A 20,941-nucleotide genomic window follows, 5' to 3' on the forward strand; every position below is an offset into this window, starting at 1 on the left:
CTTGAACTTCGTGAAAGAGGAATTTTTAGGAGCATGGAGGATCGGTGAGATCTGGTGGCGGGGTTAGGTGGGTTATGGGTTTGCAGATGTGGAATGTTGAGTTGAGAATGATCGACTACTTGGCACAGGATCATCGGAGTTCCCGATTAAATTATTGTATTATTAGAATGTACATCTATATCTCGTATATCGTATTATTAGAATGTATATCTATCTATATCTTTTACATTGTATTATTAGAATGTATATGTATGTCTCTTGTATCGTATTTTTAGAAGGTTCTTTTAATAAGTAGGTTTTTAATAACGTTAAGAATTTGTAATAAATTCCCAGTTGCTTTTAAACTTTTAGTCTATCAGCAATGCTATGTTTTGTATAAAAATCGAATATCATATAAAAGTCAGCATACTTGGACTACATACTTTTAATTATTTAAGACGTAGAAGATTCACAATTAGGATCATCGAGGGCCACTCAAACGGTCAAATTAAACAGCACACGCGTCATCATGGGCTCTATATGTTCCTAGGTGCACGTTGCCCTCGCCGCGTCTAAATCGAGATGCACTTCAATCGAGCAGCCACGGCAACTATACTTAAACTTAACGAACACAACGCGGCTCAGCAGCCAATGCTGCTTATTTACAGACTAATTAATTTCAACTTAATTACGAAGATTTTTGTCAAAGATTCCATCCATTCGCGTAGCTTTCGTTTCGATTTTCTCGACCACTTTGATCGTTGTAGGAAGATCATTCGTTGGAGAAGTTTATATCTGATGAAAGATAGCAAAACTCGATAATTGTTTTATCTCGTATCTGAACTTTAATCTTTGACACGATAAGCTTTTGATTTCCGAGATAATGAACCGTCGATTTCATTTTTTAAATAAATGGCCTTCATTTTTAGAAACAATTGAAATTGCCAGACGACGATCCTAGTCTTCGGTTTCTATTTTCTAAATTCCTAATTTTAGTAACAAACGAGTTCCTGATTTCGATTTTCGTAACTTCCGAATTCCAAAGTATCGATTTCCGAAATGATACAGTTCCAGTTTTCATGGCTTTGGCTGTCAAAAAAATAAAAACGTAGTTAAATAAATAAACAGCTCCAAAAATTATTCTGATAACGAAGGATGACTCAAAGGAAAATACATACGCATATAACTAAAATACATTTAGAAAGTGACGTCCAAATGAAGTTGGTCGAAAGGTCGTGTATCACGGAGAATTAGAAAGTCGTGACGTATCTTGGTTTCTCGAAACAGAAAGGACGATAATAAGTTCAAAGAGACGGCGAGAGCAGTGATAAGCCTTTTGCAACTACCGTCTGGTAAGAAAATATCGATAACTATTTAATTTCATTTGCTCCTATCGGTAGACTTTAAAAATTACCTTTAGGTCCATAAAATTCACTTATCTTTTATCTTATTTTATATCATCGGTAAATTAGAAAAAAGAAAAATCCATGCTATCGATACGATATTAATACCGAATAATAATCCGCTAATAATCCATTTAGATACAAATAAATAATAAAAAAAAAAATTTACACTTCCCCTTATCAACTAGCAAATGTTGAAAGGAATAAATATAAAACAATTACCATCAAAGAAAATCAAAACTCAGGTATAGCGTTTATATTTCTTAAAATGATTTTACAGACCATTTCCATCGGATGAACCGCGTTTTGGCAAATCTCGAACGACGAAGGATCGTCACGAACGTGTTCGCATTCGCGACACGATCCGTATCGGTGAAACGAGGGCCGGTCGTTCGTGTCTCATCGAATTCATTCTCACGACATGACAACAGAGAGACCCGGCTATGATTCACGCCTTTTATCGAGCCACTTAAACGCGTGGTATTCTCCAGCGGCGATAACAGCCGCGAAACGTGAACGGAAACGGGCAACATTTTTATCCTTCGCCGCTATTTATGGTGACTTACGCGGAAATGGATCGTTCGTTTCGCCGTCTACTTCCTCCACGCTTAACCAAACAAGCATCAATCGTGACGTAATATTTCGGTATACGGCGCTTAAGATTCTATGAATCTTCCGTAGTCTTCCAGTGTACGAGAACAGACACTTCCGGATTATTATCGATGTTTCACAACCTTGACAAAATTGTGAACTGGTTCGGTGAATTTGATCAAAGCGGCATTCTAAATATAGACGAGTAGGAAATTTGATAAAAAAAGAGCCACAATGTTACGCGAGTTCTCGTACGAGACTTATCTATAGTAGGAAAGTTTCATTCATGAAATTCCAAGGTCTGGATCAACCTGGAACATCGTGTAATTAGAAACTCAAAGTTCACTGAAATCTGATTTTTCTGTATTATGGGAAGCTGTGAGCGAGTAATTGGAAATGCGATAGGAAATATTACAAAATTGATATGTTATTACTTTTCGTGTATACCGCGTTTTTAATGGATTAAATAATTTAAAAAAGGAAGGTACCCGAACAGATGAGAAGAAAAGACGAGAGAAACAGCTGGGTTAAGTAAAGTTATATTCTGTTACAAAATACTCACTCGATATATTAACCGGTTAGCTGTTTCTGACGAGTATATTCGTCGCGAAGGAATATTTCGTGTTACGACCAGCACTGTCATAATAAAATAAAAAATTAAAACAGTCAAAATTTCCAAAGAAGCCGCAACAGCTTACTTTTTACTTCAGCTTAAATGGAATTAGGAAAACAAAAGCGTAGAATATTACTTGAAGAAAGTGACAGAACTTTAATTTTCTTCCCTTTTGATATATAATATCGTCTCCAAATTTCTAATTATCAAACAAGAAAAAAAAAAAAAAATAAAAAGAAAGAAATATGTTCAGTTCCTCTATCGCGTACGTAACCTCGTTTCTATCGTGGAATTTGTTTAAATCCATGTACAAATTGATCGGGCAAACGAAAGATGAGTCTTGCGTTGAGGAATGGAGTTTGGACGAAGAGGGGCAAGTTATTGTGGCACAATCCGGATCGGTGAGTCACGAGACGCGTGTCACCGTGTGAGATACGCTACGAAGAGTAGAGCTACGGCTTCGTGGAGGAGATCGGTGATTCACCTTTTGCCGGAGGGCTTATCGCCGCCTCTGAAAATTCATTACGCGAGCGTACCGCGTAATCGCGTCGGTCCCACCCATAGAAAACTTAAATCGGGGATACGTTATCGGTGAAAAAAAAATCGATGACATTAATCAACAAGTATGATTGATAGAGGAGATATGTTCCTTAAAAAAAAGATTATCGGTATTGTAATGTGTAATTTTATACGAGAGAATAATATGAGAAGATGTTGGGGAGCTCTCGAAAATAGGAAGAATGATTCATCGTAGGACAAAGTATTAAATCTTCTCGGAAGATAAAAACCGACGATCGATTACAAGTTTTATCAATTTCGTTACATAAAGTACACGATTAACGTCCAGTTCTCAAGAAACGATTTTCTTTCATGAATTCGTTTACTAGGAGAAGACGATACGAATAACAGCAAATTCGAAAATATTTTTCAATGCAAATTTTTCTGCTTGTTTCGAATGTCTTGTAACACGAGTGGTGTTTTGCGTCTGAGAATATGTTTTTTTCAAAAATAAATAGATACTATTGGTTCTATATGTTTAACGAGTTATTATGTGAGTTACAAGAACGACGCGTAATCTTGTTCCAAGTATCGTGATATCGTCTGAAGCACAGCGAAGAAGCTGTGGCCAGTTCGTTACGTAACAAGAAGGAACTTTAAAAAAGAATTGCGAGTTCGTTAAAAAAATATCAACGTGTCGTAACGTGGAAAGAGGAACAACTAGAAAAATAAGACACTTTTATTAAAAAATGGAGAACGTATTGAGATATTTGATATGGCAATATAAATTTCAAGCATAAAATCTCGGATCGAAGAAAACAGTGTTTTAAAAAAGCGAAGAGTAAATTGAGATATGCAGCTGGGTATCCGCCACAGCATCCTCCTACCGCGTATCTGTGTGTACAAAATAAATTCGCAAGATTTCAGCGAGTAATTCCAATTCGCCGAGTATTTTTCCGCGTAAGCGCAGCCACGAGCACGCGCAGCATGAACGAATGAGCTGGATGAATGGACGAGGCTGTGAATCATTCGTGGAGGAAGTTCAAGGTCGTACGTTACGATACCGAGCCACGTGCTTCTGTATCGCCTTGTGCGTGTTATCACGAACGCATAATGTGCACGGCCATTCGACGTTTCTTCTTCGTTAAATCACGTTTCTTTCCTTTGAAAAGGTCGACGACCCTTATCAAGTCTTTCGTTTACAAGGATTCGTCAACTTTCAACGTACGTTCGTTCTTCCGGAAATTTTGTAGCACGTAGTACTTGACACTCGAACATTAAATAATAATTCGTACAATAACCTTGGCCCGATGGTAATTCTAACAAACTCTAAATAAAATATTTCTATAAATTTCAAAATCACACTGTGATTTAACGATCTTAATGAAACCCTAGATGAAACATATTTAACGTCATAAAATCGAGCAAATTTGGAAACCGAACATACCTGGATTCAACGACCCTAATAAACCCTAAAAAATAAAACATCCTCGCGCATTCCAAAGGTTTAACATACGATTTAATTTTACGATTTAACGATCTACCTAATAGACTTCAAGTTAGAAACGATCTTTACGTATTCCGAAACCGTATGCCAACTTAATAAGCCTGATTACGCGTCTCAGCCAGTAATCAAGCGAATTCTTCGAATCTTCGCGAAAATGATTCATCCGTTGTGGCTTGCACAACGACCTGTGCAGATTGTGCAGGCCGTCGATCTGAAAATCGAGGATCCACAAGGGGGAGGTAGGAGCGCAACAAGAAATTCGGCTGAGTCACTCTGTCGGTGGATCGTTTGTGGCATGGAAACGCGAAGAGCAAACGGGTACGCGAGTTCCCATACCGGGCCCCTTGGCGAATGCCGATGAGTCACGAAGGAATTCCAGACGTGCACACGAGAACAGACCCCTTTCCTTTTTCTCACCTCTGGGTCAGTAGACATTACATGCCAGTCGGTCGGTTTACCACTTTGAACCAACCGATTCCTGGATGACATTTTGCTCCACACGGCCCCCAGGCGAGTTACGTTCGTATTAACTTGTGGTTTTGTACCTTTTCTCCGTTTATTTTTCGAAAGGAATTTCCTTTACAGAAGGTCGCACATTATTTCAAGTACGATCGTAGAATATAGTAGGTGTTGTGATTGTTGCGCAAAAATTGAATAGGAGGCCGGTCAACGAAGAGACGTCTGGGGTTGTATGGAGAAGATTTGTAAATTATAGACGAAGAGAACTATGGAGTTTTTATAGAATACCGGTTCAGAGGCGAGACGTGATATTCCGTTAGAGATAGTAAGAGACACCATTTTCGATATAATATTTGATTGATAAATTTCAAGATCGTTATGGACAGGACGATTAGGGAATCGTTCAACGAAGAGACGTTCGGAGATGTATGGACAAGATTTAGAAATTGTAGACGAAGAGGACGTATGGAATACTTTCATCAAATACCAGTTTAGAAACGAGACGTGATATTCCGTTAGAAATAGTAAGAGACACCATTTTCGATATAATATTTGATTGATAAATTTCAAGATCGTTATGGACAGGACGATTAGGGAATCGTTCAACGAAGAGACGTTCGGAGGTGTATGGACAAGATTTAGAAATTGTAGACAAAGAGGACGTATGGAATACTTTTATCAAATACCAGTTCAGAGACGAGACGTGATATTCCGTTAGAAATAGTAAGAGACACCATTTTCGATATAATATTTGATTGATAAATTTGAAGATCGTTATGGACAGGACGATTAGGGAATCGTTCAACGAAGAGACGTTCGGAGATGTATGGACAAGATTTAGAAATTGTAGACAAAGAGGACGTATGGAATACTTTCATCAAATACCAGTTCAGAGACGAGACGTGATATTCCGTTAGAAATAGTAAGAGACACCATTTTCGATATAATATTTGATTGATAAATTTCAAGATCGTTATGGACAGGACGATTAGGGAATCGTTCAACGAAGAGACGTTCGGAGATGTATGGACAAGATTTGGAAATTGTAGACGAAGAGGACGTATGGAATACTTTTATCAAATACCAGTTCAGAAGCGAGACGTGATATTCCGTTAGAAATATTAAGAGACACGATTTTAGATGTAATATTCTACTGACAGATTTTGGGACTGTTATACGAAGGACAAGCAGGATACGCCTGATAAAGAGAGAGTTTGATAGTTTGATATTCTCTTCGTACATTCAGCTTGTTCCCTTTCTTCGCGGCTTTAAAGGCTGTCGTTTATTCTGGTCTTGCGAGTGGATGAAAACACACGAAGAAAAACGTACGCCTCGAACGAGTTTCGCGACGATCGTAACACGTGAGTCAGCGACTGTGAAAGTCGAATGCTCATCTCGTAGCAACCGTAGGTATACCATGACAGGACTAACGATCGATGCACCGTTACAACGACCAGACAACGCGGTGGCATTGCCAACCAATGCCTCCCAGGCCAGCGTGAAATTCCATGGAACTTCCGTTCACGCACGTTCCAGAATTCCTAACAAGCTGAACCCTCTCAGCGAGGCTTCGCTTCTCGGAAGTGAAAGCATATTTTAATAATTTTTTATCTCGTTGAATCATGGAGAATTTTAATGAAAGGGTTTGCTGGCTTGTTTAGCAACTACAACAGAGTGGTTCGAACGACGAGTTTCTAATATTTCACAGGAGTTTTGTAAATTTAGCGTAGATCGAACGTTACGATATCGCTACTAATTATAGAATCGCGTGTTTAAATTAAAATTCGTCTTTGAAAATTTAAGTGATTTTTAATAAATTATACGCGTACATAAAGAAACGTTTTTCCCATTAATCTTCCACTTTGATTTCTTCGAGATACGTAGTTTGCTTTTACATTTTAGCAATATTTGCGATATTGTCGGTTCGAAGTAATAGATTTTGCGACATCTCGCATATTATTTTAACTACACCGTAACTTTTCAATCGTTCGACATACGAATTTTTATATTCATTTGCTGATTTAAACCAAATACAAAACACGTGTTACATTTGTCGTATTATTCGAGCCACGAAGCAGAAATTGCAAGAAAATCCTAATTCACGCTACAGCTCGAAATATTCTCTTATTTCACATAAATTCCAAGTTGTCAGCAGTTTCTACTGGTAGCTTCCGAAGAGAGCAACAAGGGGACACGTGTACCTGTTGGTTTCCCTCCGTTCGAACGATTCAAATCGAACGATAACATCTCCGTCTGGCAGGTGAAAACCACGACGAATGGACATCGAAATAGACTCACCTGAAAAAGAAAGAAAGAGAAGATTCACGTTAAGATAGGATTGGAGGTTGAAAAGTGGCTGCTGAAAATTACAATGTGTAAGAGAGCGAATGATTTTAATTATAGTGTAACGACCTGCGAAGTTTCGTACGCCCACGTTTTTCTGAGCTTTTGTGAAGGCGTGACGTAGACAGCCAGAAAACGACGAAACTAGATTACATCGGCGACGGAAAGTCGCGCCCTTTCTTTTTTCGCGACCTTTCAGTCGGCTGGAACGCGTTGACTTACAGCGCTCGATCCGGAGAACCGGAATTCGAGTTTATTTACGAGCCACCGGGGGCTTCCATCGTGGGTTTTCTTGTTTCGCGAGAGGTTGGAAAAGGAGTGCTGCTTGATAAGGAAAGGTCCAGATTGTTCGCGCCTTGAAAGTGCAGTGTGTTTTGTGCGCAGACGGTAGACTTCGTCACTGTGCGGACAGCGTGTTTTGGTCGGAAAGTAAAGATTCTATTGTCTGCGAGGGAATCGAGTGCGATAGAACGAATGAAACTTCGCTTAACTTAATGTTCCGTTAATCGAACATTCGCTGTTTCAATTCGCTTATTTGAACGAGCTGAACCTCTTATTTATTATATGAATTTTGCGCTGGGCTGTTTCTCTGTACGCCAGAGTTTGACGCTAATTACGCGTTAACGATGCAGAATAATTCTGTTCCCTATGCAAGCACATTGTAATGAAGATTTTAAGAACTAAATTATAATTTTCCTTAAAAATACGATGCGTATACTTTATTAATTTTAATAATTTACTTTAATAATTAATGATACAATTGAGTGTGATATATTTTAAAGCACGGTACGATACAATTTTCAAACTCATAGCGCGATAGTGTTTCTCAAATTACTCTTCGTTTTATATTTTGAAGCGACATTTTGAGGTTGAAGATTCTAAAAAATTACAAGAATACGGATGTTAAAAGGAGCATTTAGTAATGATACATTTATATTAACGAGAAGCAACAACTGATACCTGACACTGGCGTATCAAAAACAAAGACTATATATTTTGTCTGTATATTGTTATAAAACGTTGTGAGGGCAAAAACAGTGTGAAACAAGACAAATGAAAAAGATCATTTAGTTCAAACGGTGAGCCTGTAAGTCGATAGAGCGAGCCACTATAGTGGCGCATAGTGCCTAAGATGTTAAAAGCGAGCTTCTATTATGTAAAAGACAAAAGGTTGGTGGTGAGAAAAATTCGCGAGCTCCTGTTATGCGAAGAAGTCCAATCGCGTAAATTGTTTGTCCTCCGAGTTCAGATACGTTCGGATAAGCGAAGCTGAAAGCATTCTGTTAAGTTTGATTCTATTTAATATCGGATAATGAATATTTTATTCGTAAGAAAGTCGAATATCTAATGCGCGTCTCGAAAATCGAACGTTACGTGCCTCCTGGCATGAAACCACTTTTCCAAACCTAATTCATAACTTGTCCCTTAGTCACACCTTCCTCGTACCTAAGTTCTCCTCGCACAGAAGCATAAAGAAAACAATCTGTCGAATCCAAACACGCGAAAATCCGAAATTATCCTCTCTTGCAGGAAGCTTCGCGAGCACCGCAACAAAAGCTTCGAATCAATAAAGAAATTTCAAGGAAAAGTCACTCACCCTCGCGTAACTCAAAGCGTATATTGGTATAAATAGCGTTTCCAAAATTCACGAAATTTCGCGGAAGAGATAACTGATCGAAACTCGTCTCTCTCGAATTTCCGATATTTTTCTAAACCTCACTCTTCTTTTCCTGAACCTTAATCGTCTAAACTGTTAATCCGTAGCGATCGTAGCTCGTAAGTTACATAGCAAGTGGCGCAAAAATTCTTCCAAAATGAAACGGTTTGTTTGGGAGAAACCGACAGATTGTGAAAATTGTTTAAAGAACACGTTCAAGGAAGAGCGTAACAGAATTCTACAAAAAGAATAAGATACTTCTCTCTAATCTCGTCTTTAACCAGACACGCGGATAACAGACACTCTAAATATATTAAAATTTCCACGAAAATTGTGTCTGGTTGAAGCTAATCGTCCCTAAAAAATTAGGTATACATTTGTAACATATTCGAGTGTAATCGCGCGAGCTTTAAATCTCTGAAACTTTATTCCCAAAGAATTAAAGATCTTCGAACAGTTTCTCATCTCGGCCGTTGCACGATCAACCGAACGAAAACAATCATCGAAGATTGCCAAACAAACTCATCCCCTCGTCCTCCAAACAACTTTCCTTCTTCGAAGCGGTAAGAACACGAAATCGAAGGTTGAAGAGAGTAGAAAGGTGAGGAGGAAAAGAGGGCGAGGTAGAAAGGGTGCGCGTGGGTGTCGCTAATCAGCAACGGCGCCACTCAAGTGGATTATCAACCTGCGAGAGTCTCGAGGCCAGCCGAGTTCGCCAAAGGGAGGGGAAAAAAAAAAGAAAGAGAGAAGAGAATGTTGGGAGGAGAGAGCGAGAAGAAGAAACGAGATCTGTAAACCGCGATGTAAATGACCGCGGTCACGCTCGGTTACGTCAGACGTCGGTGTGAGTACACCTTTACAGCTTACGGAAGGGACGACGACGTTGCAGAGTAAAACGATAAACAGCCGAGTGGAAAATTGCTCCACCGATTTGCCAGGCTATAAACCATCGGGAAAAACTCACTCTATGAGAAACGTGGTTTTTCTATCGTCAGGAGTAAAGTGGATTCGAATTAATCGATATTTACAAGAGAGTCGTCTAGTGAAACGAGGCAGAAGGGACGAGTTTGGAGGATTTTTTGGAGAGGACGAGGGAAAATGATTATAGATTTTACTTCTTCTTGATGATGACTATGCTGTGGATATTTATGCACTTCGATTTTAATATGCAAAGACGAAGTAGAACGCACATGGTACGCAAGGATATGAAAAATTTCGAATTAACGCACGTAGAGGTACTCGTTGAAATATTTAGAGTTTGAACTAAGTTTTCAAATTCTGTTTCTTTAATAGTACGCGTAAAAATCTGTATTTAAACAGATACGTAGACGAGTTACGGGGTACTGGCGTTTGGTTCCTTTCTTTATTTGTGCCTTTGTATCGAACGAACGTTTTCTCTGTCTTTCGATTATGGAGATTTTGTATACGATTTAAAAATCGATGGTTGATATCGAGAAGTGTCTGGTCTCTGATAAATAAGACGAATAAATTCTATTTGTTCGTGGATTAAAAGTTTCTGAAATCTCCATTTATTTTTCTCGGACGTTAAAAATGACAAATCGCTTCGATTAACATTACGTGCTTTTGCACGAGAGAAATCGAGTCAGACACCTCGAGGCATCGATTTATCAGATGCCGACAGGCAAATAGAGCTTTCGATTACTCTTTCCGGCGAGAATGCGTTGAAAAGGGAGGAAAGTTAGCAGCAGCGTTCAAGTGAAACGATAGACTAATGACAGACAGATTTTACGGTGAATTGCTCGTCGATTTTATACCCTTTGATCAAACCAAGCCTCGTGACACGTTAATGCTTTGTGCAATCAACGTTTCTCCGTGTGTTTCATTCCAACAGCTAACTACGTACCATACGTAGTCCCCTTCCACGCTACTATTTCTTTCTCTGCGATTAAAGCGCAAGGATTTTCCGATTAAAAGGAGAATTTTTATCTTCCACGCACAGCGTAGAATTTATTCTTCGTTTATTATTTTCCTCGTAGGACACGCGACCATTATACTGCGATGAATAACATTTTGAAAATTTTGAAAAGCATACGTTTGATTCCAAAGCCAAGCGGAAGGACAATCGTTTTGGTAACACGGGATTAATCGACGATGTAATGAATTTTAAAAGCTGTTTCGTCGTAAAAAGTAGAAAACTTCCGATCGGAATAATTCAAATATTCCAAAATTCATTCAGTTGGTGGATAATCTTCGACGTTTCCTACAGAGAATTAATTCTCGTGTAATTAAATGCACGCAAACGAGACAAATGAGCTCAAGTTTTATTTTCTTCATCGCGTTGACTCTGTCGAAAGATAAAATTGCAAATGAGCGTAGAGACTAGCGGCGTTCTCAAGGGAATTTCGACAAGGTCGGCGGAGAACAAATGGCGAAACTGACTCTTTATTAATACATAAAACGTGCAAACGAACGTTTTTACGAGGTAGAACAATTGGGCACGGGAACACGTTGGGTTTCGTAACGGTTTACGAGCCGTTCAATTAGAGATTTCCTCCATAAATTCTTTTGCTTGACAGAAGAACGTTCTCGTTGCTCGAAAAGGCGCCGCGACCGCCAATCGCGTTACACACAAACAGCAGGAAAAAAAAAAAACACGATAGTGTCCTTTGCGGTTAATCGATTCCACCATTATTTCTCTCTATTTCTGTTGGCAATTACGATCTGACCAGCGACTCGCGTTAATCGAGCTCTCAGCATTTTTTACTCTCTGTTTTTTTCCTTATTTCTTTGAAGTCTTTAATTCATGATACATTTGTGGCACACGAGCCGAGAGATACGTAACGTGACCTAAATTGCGCTACATACCCAAATTAGTGCACGGGACGAAGAATTAAAAGGCCGAATTTAAGTTTTATACCGCCTTACCGGAGAACGATCCAATTACGAATTTGCATTAGCGAGAGTGAACGAAGTAATTAGAATTTTGAATTGGTATACTCTTAGGTTGTGAAATTTATTGAAGTTAGGTTTTCGAAAATTGTCTACTTTTTTTTTTTAAGAGTATTTCCGTACAGTTTCATTATGAATTTGTGGGTATATTTTAAAAGCACTTTTCGGATATTTGAATTATTTTAATTACGAATATTTCGCGTCAGGTTCTTGAAGTTTGTCTACTCTTTAAAACATTCTCGAATATTTTAATTGACTTCATTGCGAATATTTCGATTCAGCTTTCTGGGCTTGCTGAACATTTTAAAGGATGTTCGAATATTTTATAATTGCATTTTTCGAATAGAATACATTTTCATTGGATTTTCATTCACTTACATCATCGAACGACTCGTATCTAGGCTCTGCAATTATGCGAGTTATGCCGCGAATGCGTTACAGAATCAAGGAATGTTGGTAACGCTACGACGCTCTTAATTACCTTCTGCTTTACCGCAAAACCATATACTACAATCTATAAATTTGCAATGGTTCGCCAAGTCGAGAGTATTCTAAAAAAAGATCACAGAAAAGACACGGACATCTGACCTCGAAGATATCGGGTTATTAAAAAGAATTCTAACGAAAAATCTAGTTCGATGATTTTACAAATATTCACAGTGATAGAACGAAGGAAACAGGACGAGAATTATACGAAAAATTCGCACGAAATACCAAACGTTTGTATACAACCAACGTAAAATTGTAAAAATCTAAACATCAACAATCAATTTAAAAACGTTAATATCATTTAATTATCTGTAAATTTATTATTCGAAAAATTCTCACAGAAAACTAATCGAAGTCGACTCTACGAGCATTCAAAGTAACAAAAAGAAGAAAAACAAGAATATTACATAAAAAATCGTTCAAAACATCTAATAATTCCAGCCGACTTTATTCAAATCTCTGTATAAATAGAAGATTGATGAGATAATCGAAAAAATAGTAACATAAAGAAACATAAAGGTAATAATCGTGTAAAGGTCGAGGTTAATAGATATACGATGTCGACAGTCAGAAGAAGAAGAAGAAAAAAAAAAAACGGATAATTAGGCGTCTGAGTTTAGTGAGATGCTAATAAACCGATTAACGAGCGGATACGAGACCGTTCCTAGTTGTTACAAAGTAAGATGCAAACGTCGTGATAAACGAATCTTCCATTTGCCAAGGAAACCGACGTTAATTGCCTTCCCGTATTAATTGCCTCTAAGTAGGACAATTTTGCGGAACGATCCCCTCTCAAACCTGGAAAAATTACGCTATCTACCGAGTCGCATCGAGCAACTAATAACATCTGATAAAAAACTGTTTAGAAATTTTAATCCCCCCGGTTAATTGCGTATTTTTCAAAGGAAATGATACTTAATTGGGGGTAGATCGAGCGAAGTTCTCGATAATGCTTAGTTTTGGAACTCGAGTGTTTTTTTTTTTTCGGTTCCAGGTGTCGAAAATGTTTATAGAGCTGAATTATACAGAGAGGGTTTTAGAATTTAAAAGGGGTCGTATAATAAATATTCATAGCGATTCCGCGGCCGTGAGTAACTTTCCGATAAAATAAAGTTCTAGTATCAAGTAGTTTTTTGATTTTATAGCTGAACACTGAACATCCCGTAGAATAAAGTACGTTCATGTTATAATATTCATTCAGGTCTATTTTCCTCTCAACACTATCCCTAACATTACTTTAATAGACGCTATAAGGAAAAGAATGTCGATGTATACTCGTTATTACTCTTATCAGCAGCAATATCCTAACTAAATTACACCGAAGTTCTACTTCTACCACTCGTTGTTTAGATTCGCATCAACAAAGTTTCGAATAAGCCAAAGTTTCCTGTAGGCAAAAATATGCCTATCCCACTCGTTGCTGACTTCACTTACCGCTAAAATTATTCCTGGAATTTTCACAAAGTATCAAATCACACGCAAGATTGCATTCATTTCGTCCATCTTTTATTACGTTCTGTATTTCCAATTACGGTGCATCGTAAAGAAAGAATAAAATATTCGCTACCTTTTACTTAAAGAGAACGTAATCTGCACTTTCATCTATCAAAGGCATCGTCTCGTTACTTACGAAGGCATTGGCCGACACACGTGCACCCTCCGACACCGTAATCTCAGACGCGTGATTCGCCATTGTCTCGCAGACGTGCAATCTTACAATTAGCGCGGACGATGTGTCAACATCGTGGCATTTTCGCTTCTGCTTGCAGTCTGCATGACATTTCTGCGACAACAGAAATACGATTCTCTCTACGGGGGACAGAGTCGCGCGCGAATTTTGCTGTCTTTGTCATCGCAGCGACAAATGCAACTCGGATCAGCTGGCGGAGATACTCTGAAGTTTCGAAAAAAAGAAAAAAGAAAAAAAAAGAAAGCAGCAGAAATATACACATACATACAGGGCTTCTTTCTTATTTTTAAGTTATAGAATTTTCAGAGAATTTGGATAATAAAAATTGTTCGATAACAGAATGCAACATGGGAGACGCAGTCGTTACGTTTTCGAAAAAGCGAAATTTGCGAGAACTCGAGGGGCAGAAACTTTTATTTTCATTTGTAGACATTTTTATGGAATCCGGATCGTATAAATTTTTTGATGAGAAGACGGAATCAGAGAGGCGATCGTTACACTATGGAAGAAAAAGCGAAGTTGAAGTAAATTGGCGAAAATTTATGAGAACTTAGGGACGTATTTATGTACGACGTAAAGTGGTCGTATCTTTTTTGCTTGCTCTTGCACCGACTTGTTTAGTAAGCTGTGCGTGGCTTTGAAAGGGAAGAAGGTGCACGTGTTGTGAGACGTCAATTCAGAAACCAAAGAAAGTGCAGTGTTTTGAGTTGCAAGATAATAATGAAAACGTAGCACCTACTACGTTATTTTTAACCGTCTAAGCACGTAGGTAGCGCTTCGTGGCGTATGGATATGTGGAAAACATATTTGCACACGCTTTGGCCTCGATGGGAACAAGAGCGAAATTCATGTTGATATAAAAAATCCGACATGAAATTTTCATTTCAGATTAATCAAGTTTCTTTAAAACGAATAACTTGTTCTCAAAAAGCAACGCATTCAGTTAATACGTCGTTTGCATGGTCATTTCCAATTTTTAAAAATAATTCTGACAGTGGGATCATCGTTTAAATCCATCAGCTGAAAGTCAACGAACGATAAGAAATTTTCGTAAGCTTTACTTTCCTTTTAAACTTCCATTCCATAGAAATATTTATCTGAGAAGTTCAAAGTCGACGAACGATCGTTTTATCGAAGAAAAAGTATAATTTAAAAAGAAGTATTCGCGTATTCCAAATATTACATTTATCGATTCCCAATCGCGTAACGCCACTAACAATTGCATAATCCCATCTCAAATATCCCACACTTCGAATGAAGCTCACTACGGAGGATTATACCGACCAATAAGCTGACAAATAAGCCCGCAACAATTCGTATCTCCGATTCCTCTTCATCCTCTCAAATATCCACAAATGCTCTTTTATTTTTCCTTTATTTTTAGACAATAGTGTCATAGTTGAAGCTATATACTTTCAAATTTACATAATCACTCGTCCAACGTCAGAGACGAGAATAAATCGAGACGGAGGGTTATGCGTGCGATATAACCGATCGATATAAAATTAATCGCCGATTTAAAAGAACCGAACGATCGCGAAAACGTTCGAAATTTTTCACGCGCACATGGCACGTGTAACATGCAACGATATCTAAAATATTCGAGACGGTACGTTTGTTAGAATGTCTGGCAAACGAAACAAAGCTCTTTATAAATTCCATTTACTTAGTTACGCTCATAAATACATAAAAATGTATAAAAGTTGGCAATCTGGTGATATACATAGCCAACAAGAATCGCACGTGGTTTTCAATATATTCTTAGATCACGGATAAACGACTCGGTTTGACGATTCCACGCGAGACTTCGAGACGCTGCAAAGTGGATTAATGGGATCACCAGCCGTGTAAATAATTCTTTCATTCCTGCCGATTCATTCATCTACGAGTCGGTTGCTTCTTTCTCTCGTCCGTTCGCTCGTAATTACCGCTACGCCACGTTTCTTTCTCTTTCTGTCTCACTCGAGAGTGTCTCTCGGTGGCCAGATTAAACGCATCCGGTTCATCGTTTCACGCGCATGCCGCTTTTGTGAAAGCGTCGAGACGCGTATGTATACTATACACGACGTTCCACGAATTGCTGTTTGCTTCGCCGGAATATTATATGTACGCGCAAGGCGGCGCTCTTCCGGGCGTTGAACGCCAAACCGGAAGTAACTGCGCCCGACACCCGTGTTCCTCTGGCGCACGCCGAGTTTCTTGTTACGCGGACTGTACTTCATTACGGAAACGGGAAGCGTAAGTCGTTGTGGCGACTCTTTCGTGTGTCTGTTTCCTTCGGAATTTCATTCATAGCTTTGGCGTATAGGGTTTGTATGTACGGCGTTTAAGTATATGGTGTGGAGGATTGTTGGTCGTGTGGTTTAAACGACGAGATAACTCGATGTTGAAAGCGTCAAATATATTTTTAAATAATTAATAAATACAGAGAAAGTTCGCTAAGACGCTCGGTATTAATTGATTCGCTAAAGACTGTGCATCGATCGTGCCACTACAATGCTATATTAACGGAAGTGTAGAGAATAGATCGGAGTTTTTCAGGTTTAGTTTGAACAATGTACGGTAGCTTACGAAAGTGTTGGAATATTCGTAACGTATCGCGTATAGCCTGTCATCAACCAGTCAGGAATTTCATAAAATCCGATATCGAATTTCTTCTTGAGGTAGCTTATTCAAGATATTCCTTTGCAACCTCAGGTTTCGCGATCTCTCGAAACTTCGTCAGGAAATCTCGAGGCATGGGAAGTTGTTATTAATAAACTTTTTCTCAGAGTAATTACCAAAACTATAGATTACCACTGTCTGCAAATTTCAGCCTCGATCTTTGCTATATACCCGCATCACCATGGAACCAATATACCGGGGTATTTCTAAAGCTAGAATCGACGATGGAAGAAGTTTCAAAAGTTACTAATGCTCGAGAGATTCTCATACGAAGGGAGCTACGGTTTACGGTTCAGGAGCATCCCTGCTCTCCTAACTCTCGGCAATTTAGTAGCAGTTACACTTAACGAGCAACGCCTGTTGCTTGATTGTCTCAACGAGGCGGCTCCTCCACCCTTTTTCCGTGTTCACCTCGAAAGAAGCAGACGAAGAAACGGTCGTTGGAACGGAAAAAGAAAACCGGCTGATGGTACAAGCGAGCGAGAGGATTCTCGTGGAGAACGAGGAAGAGAAAGAGAAGAGGGAAGAACGAGGGAGGAAGAAAGAAAGAGCGAGCCGCCCACAGAGAGCGGATGCTGGGTCGACAGGGTCACCTCTCCGACAAAATGAATCTTTTATGCCTTCGCGCGCGTGCGCGCCTTTACGACGCGTCCTCGAGAACGAGCCGCTCTCTCTCTTACGGTTTCGTTTCGAGACTGGACCGCACGGTAAACGATTGACCCGTTCAGCTCGTTGCTTTCGCGCCAGAGTGCATAAAATCTGCATTTTCACCGAAGACATTCCGTTTCTAACGTAAGGGCCACAGCGTGTTTCTCTTTGGAATAATTTCCTCCTACGACAATTAGGAAAGATATTCATCGACACGTTGATCGTGACGATGATCATCGGTGAGACGCGTTTAAAAATCTTCCCAAATTTTTGTGGAGGCGACTAATATGACATAAGGTAAATTTCACGAACTAAGATAATTTTTAAACGATTTTCAGAAAAAACTAACGCAAATACGATACGGTATTTTGCGAGAATTAAATTGTTATTAAAAAAAAAACGTCGGTTATTAGTAATTTAACTAAAATAATTTTTAAACATTTTTCAGAAAAAACTAACGCAAATACGATACGGTATTTTAATTATTATTTGAGAGAATTAAATTGTTATTAAAAAGAAACGTAGGTTATTAATAATTTAGTTTGTAGTTTGATTTATCCTACGTTCGTATAATTTTTGGGACGAAGGGAAAACATGAAAGGCAAAGGCATCCTCCTCTGGGAGGAGGACATTGATATTAATACCGCTTTAACGATCACGAAGCATCCGTTTAATGAACGCGATCGTCGCGTGCCACGAGCCACCCTGTTATTCAATTTAATACGGCACCGTCGGCTTTCGATCCCGCCACTCACAGGCAACGTTTCATGTTGCGTATAACAAAATTATGCCCGTGTCAAATGACCATTTGCCGACTACATCTTTCGTCTTCGTTTCTTCGTTTTTCTTTATATCTTTGATCTACGATCGTATTCAACTTGACAGGATATCGTAATTGGAAAGACACGAACGATGCTGGCGAATATCGCGGAATAAATATAAGAATTATTTTGCCATCACGCTTCTGAAATTAACAAATTATCAATTATCGCACGCTATCAGTTTTCCAGGATCTTTTCGCAAGGGATCGCATATTTTTCCCGAAACGTTTTTAAAACGAGCCTTCTCTCATTAACGCGAGATTGCTCGCGCCAAAGACAAATTACCACGTGCGAAAACCACGAACGAGCCATCCGACACTCCCAATAAAAGCGAATCGCGAACGAGGGAGACTAACGAGCAGCAAGAGAAGAATATTTCGTACGAATGTTTTCCTGCCACGCGGGAAACGTTGCTAAATTTAAACGGGACCTAAATTCAACGTGTTTAAAACGAGACAACGTCGAATGCAACGGCCAGCTTCTTGTCGACGTCAGAAAAATTGGACGCTGTCAGAACACGTGTTTCGCGAGGCCATTTCGATCTCTTCATAACTTCCCTACCTTTAAACTTATAAATGTGTCCTACCAAACACGGTTTCCAGCCTTTCTTTTCGATGTAGAAATATTTCATTTCGCGCATTGTTTCTATCCAGCAAAATTCTAACTAAATACGTAGACCATAGACGATCGTATTTCGTAACAATTGTTGCGAATTCTCAACTAAGTAGCGATCGGTCAGGTTGCAACTGATCGGTTGATATAGCCAACCTTGAACAAGATTAACGCTCAAAGTGGAGGTAAATTAAAGCTGTCGAGCAGTGGTATGTTTAGGTTATGTATTTGCAAGTTAAGATACAGAATACGGTGTAGTATAACACGAAGAGTCTGACGCTCTGATGAAGACTGTCGTAAGATTCTGTTACTACTGTTTCAAGAAGCTTCGTCTGGTCCTTATATAATAATTTTCCATCCACAGGTTTTCCACCGTTTCTGGGCTTTACACCTGACCTATCCGGCACTTAGGACGTTTATTAGCCTCTTAACGAGGTCCGCATCATAAAGTTTATAACTTAGGAAGTAGAAAATTCAAAGTTTCCCAAAAAAGACAAAGGTGCTGCGCGAGTCATAAACGGACAGCCACTCCAAATCTCGAACAGCAATTATCTAATGTATTCGATTCGAAAAAGTGACGAGTTTAAGTGATTGTTTCCTCGGGTGATTCTAATTTAGCGAATCTAAAACTACTAAATTAGCAAAACTACAGGTACAACATAAATTGGCCATGTTCGCTGGTACATCGAGTTCCGATCTTCAAGCTTTTCCTCTGTATTACAAACAACATATATTTTTAGCGAAAAATTAGCATACAGTATGAATGCTGGTCTTCAGTATGCAATTAGCTGTGAAGATAATCTAACATATCGTTGCTTGTTAATACAACGAATGACCGTTCAAACACTCCGATGATCTTTACGAAACGTATGCTTGCAGTTAATATCTTGCAAACATTATGCACATTTTTAGACGCTTTAAACGTATCTAGCTAGCGATCGTTGGAATACTTTCGCGAGCCACTGCGTACAATAAAAATACCTCGTTGCGTAGATAGGAAGTTGGTAGGTTATCGAACCGTTGTAAAAACTGAGTCTGACTGGGAAAATAGTCAGAAATGACAGCCACCGATGATACTAGACCAGAGCTAGATCACGCAGAGAAACCTTTTTTTGGGTAAACGGATCGAACGGCTGTGGGTTTAACAAACTCGGTCTGGTTTCAAGTTACGTAAGCCATCAGGGATCCGCGAATCGCCGGAAAAGATTACCAGACGTGGTCGGTTGAAATAACTTTGGCGATCGGCCAGCGAAAAAAATATCGGCTCGACGATTGTTGTGCGCGTGTCCGTTTGCACGTTTCGACGGCGCGACGTTACCTCGCGACGAAACACGGTCACGTTCACGGTCGTACGTGCCCAATGAATACGTCGGGATTCATAAATTTCTACGAGACAGCCGCGAATCTCGTAACGTTCGATTCCCCTGACCGGTATAACATAGAACAAAATACGAATCGTTGCGTTGTTTAGATCGATGTTAGAGTTAGTTCCGCGAAGTAATAAAATAGTAAGCTTCCTGTAAAGAAACTGGGTCAGTCGGAGGTGCAAGCGTTTTAGCCTTGAGTCTCTTCTCTGCGAATTTTTCTTTGTATCAAATAACGTTAGAAATATTCGATGTAAGGAACGAGCACTTATAAGATCGCAGAGATATCGATAAGTATCCATTCTCCTCTTTCTCTTCTCGAAATTTGTATTTTTAATAAAAGCGTAAATTTCGTTGGATAAAGGAAATTATTCTTCGTTAGCGAATATCCGAGGTACTCCGATATGATATGACACGACTGCAATTTCATTTACGAAATTCTCACGTCATACTAATTGTAAGTAACTATGTATTCGCGTGAATATAAAGACGATCACGTTGGAATGTTAGCTCGATGGTTGTATCGTTAATTAATCGGAACACCAACTCGTATAAGGAGTTGCTCTGTAAAAGATCTCGAAGGAAGTTCGTAAAGTCGAATTCTAAACAGTCTGAAGAATCCTATTATTACGTGTTTACGTACATTGAACCTGAAAGGATCTTAACCTACTGCGCGTCTCCATAATCGTATTC

General features: G+C 39.0%; 1 protein-coding gene across 4 annotated transcripts in view; it reads right to left on the reverse strand.

Moving 5' to 3' along the window:
• Sarm (sterile alpha and armadillo motif) overlaps positions 1-20,941 on the reverse strand; it is a 135,904-nt gene that overhangs the window by 45,762 nt on the left and 69,201 nt on the right. Inside the window, exon 1 of one of the 4 annotated variants that reach the window (XM_072000438.1) lies at positions 7,252-7,325. The exons of the other annotated variants lie outside the window; for them this stretch is intronic. The gene's annotated coding sequence lies outside the window, so the exon portion shown is untranslated. Of the gene's footprint in view, positions 1-7,251; positions 7,326-20,941 lie in introns of those variants that run through there. 4 annotated transcript variants of the gene reach the window in all.

This window comes from Bombus fervidus, chromosome 3, assembly GCF_041682495.2.
Source record: "Bombus fervidus isolate BK054 chromosome 3, iyBomFerv1, whole genome shotgun sequence".
NCBI classification, from domain to species: domain Eukaryota; kingdom Metazoa; phylum Arthropoda; class Insecta; order Hymenoptera; family Apidae; genus Bombus; species Bombus fervidus.